Raw genomic sequence first — 3,144 nt, forward strand, 5'->3', positions numbered from 1 at the left:
TCCTTCTCTCTCTTCTCTCTCTCTCTCTCTCTCTCTCCTCTCTCTCCTCTCTCTCTTTCTCTCTCTCTCTCTCTCTCTCTCGCTCTCTCTCTCTCTCTCTCTCTCTCGCTCATCCTCTCTCTCTCTTCCTCATCTCTCTCTCTCTCTCTCTCTCTCTCTCTCCTCATCCTCTCCTCTCTCTCTATCCCCTCTCTCTCTCTCTCTCTCTCTCTCTCTCTCCTCTCTCTCCTCCTCCTCTCTCTCTCTCTCCCCTCTCTCCTCTCTCTCTTTTGTGTGTGTGCGTGTGTGTGTGTGTCCCTCTCTCTCTCTCTCTGTCTCTCTCTGTCCCCTTCTCTCTCTCTCCCTCCCTATCTATCTCCCTCTCATCCTCCCTCTCCGCCTCGCCATTCGCCCTTAATCACGGCGATCGCGCTCGTGTTCTTGGCGATCTCTCGACGCCGCTCAAAAGGCCCCGACTTCCCCGAGTGACGCGCAAGTGGCCTCCTCCTTCGCCGTCGCCGCCCCCCGCGCCGCCTCTGATGTGCTCTGATCACGGCGGCGACGAGGCTTCAGGAGAGGGGAGAGGGAGGGTGGGAGGCGGGAGGTGGGAGGAAGGGGGGGGGGCTGAAGGTGTAGAGGGAGGTGGGTGAGGGAGGTGGGGGTTCAAATGTCTCTTTTCTATTTTTCTCTCTCTTCTTTTCCCTCTCTCTCTCCCTCCTTATCTATCTATCTATCTATCTATCTATCTCTATCTTTCTATCTCTTTCTCTATCTCTCTTTCTCTCCCCGCCCCTGAGCCTTCGCAGATCGTAGATGCCCGAGATCTTGCGCTACGAGGTCGGGTATCAGGCAGGAGGTCAAAGGTCAAAAAGGAGGGTGTTCTCATTCTCTCGCTCTTTCTCATTCTCTCTCTCTCTCATTTTCTCTCTCTCTCTCTCCTCTCTCCTTTCTTCTCTCTCCCCTCTCCCTCTCTCTCTCCTCTACTTTTCTCTCTCTCTCTCTCTCTCTCTCTCTCTCTTCCTCTTTTTCTTTCTTTCTTTCTTTCATTCTCCTCCCTTCTCACTCCTCTCCTCTCCACTTCTTCTCTTCTCTTTCCTCTTTATCTGTGCGTCCATCTATCTCTCCCTCCCCTCCCTCCCTCCCTCCCTCCCTCCCTCCCTCCCTCCCTCCCCCTCGTGTACCTTCGCGATTGGGCCGATAGATGATCGGAGATGACCTCGTGCCTTTCCGGCGAGGGTGAAAGCCATTTCGAGATCCGGAGGGTCCGATGTCGGTACGAAGGGGAAGAGGAGGAGAGAAAGAGAAAGAGGAAGAGGGGGCGGAGGGAGAGGCGTAGGAGGAAATAGGAGGAAAGGGAGAGAGGGGGGGGGAAGGAAGGGAGAAGGAGAGGGGAAGAAGAGAGAAGAGAGAAGAGAGAGAGGAGAGAGAGGGGAGAGAGAGGGAGAGGGGAGAGAGAGAGAGAAATAAAAAGGGGGAGAGAAATGGGGGGGGGGGGGGGGGGGGGATCAGGAGGGCGATAGGACGGGAAAAGGAGGAGGAGGACTGAAAGAGGGATAAGGAAAATGAAAAAGAGATGGATGGAGGAGGAAGGAGATATGGGAACAGGAGGACGATGAGACAGGAGAATAGGTAGAAGGCTAAGAGGAAGGCAGGGCGGGGGGCGGGGGGGGAGGCGTGGATCCGATCACCTTACGGCTAATCGATACCTTGTTTCATCGCCCGGAATTTTTATACTTTTTTTTTTGTCACTGGTGTTGTGCGGGTCAAAAGCAGGCTTAAAAATCATTTCCCCCGGGGGGAAAATTTTTCCCTTTTCCCCGTATACTGCACCATTAATCATGATTTTTGGCGGAAACGACCATTTCGTTCTTACAAAAAAACGATGAATAAAAAAAAAAATGTAAGTAAAAAGTGTAAGAAACTTAATTAATCATTTTAAAAGGGCCGGCGCAAAACTAAATAGCAATGTGCCCGGGGCCGCGCGTCTGACACCCTCGGTTTAAAGCTTTTGACCTTAAATGCATGCGTGCGAGCGCATTCATTCATTCATTCATTCATGCACTTAAAAGCATACATTCATATGTGCAAACATCAGATAACATGCTTATATGTATCCCTGTATTGTATAAGTATGTGTATATATATATATATATATAATATAATAATATATAATATATATATATTAAAAAATAATAATATAATTAAATTAATGTATATAAAGTAACAAAATATATATATTTTATATAAAATATACGTATTATAAAAAATATATGCCACCCAAAACCCACACAAACCCCACACACACACACAACACACACACAAACACACACACACACACACACCACACACACACCACACACACACACACACACACACCCCACACAAAAAAAAAATATAAATTATAATAAAATTTTTTTTTTTTTTTTTTTTTTTTTTTTTTTTTTTTACGGTATGTTCATGTTTGAGCCCCCGTGGTCTCATCCTTCTCTCCTCTCGCCCCATATATTATTATATATATATAATAATATTTATATATATATATATATAATAATGGTGTGTGTGTGTTGTGTGTGTGGGTGTGTGTGTGTGTGAGTGTGTGTTTGGGGGTGGGTGTGGTGGGTTTTTGTGTGGTGTGTGTGTGGGTGTGTGTGTTGTGGTGTTTGTGTGGGTGTGTGTGTGTGTGCGGTTGTGTGTGTGTGCGCCGCGCGCGCATATAATAAATTTTTATATACGTATGTATAATTTTGTACATTTATACATATATAAATACATATACATACATACCTATATATATGTATATATATATATATAAAATAAATATATATATATTATTATGTATACCCACACACACACACACACACACCACACACACACACACACATATATATATATATATTTATAATATTAATAATTTTATATATATATACTTACTAACATATATATATATATAATTACATATATATTTTAAAATTCCCAAAATAATATTTTTAATATATATTATAAAATTTTAAAAAACATATATATTTTAATAAAATATAATAAAAATCATAATTTTTTATATATATATATAATAATTTAAATATTAAATATATAAAAATAAAATATAAAGATATACTATATAACATATATAAATAATCAAAATTTCATATATATACAATATAAATA

Source organism: Penaeus monodon, chromosome 16 (genome assembly GCF_015228065.2).
Source record: "Penaeus monodon isolate SGIC_2016 chromosome 16, NSTDA_Pmon_1, whole genome shotgun sequence".
NCBI lineage: Eukaryota > Metazoa > Arthropoda > Malacostraca > Decapoda > Penaeidae > Penaeus > Penaeus monodon.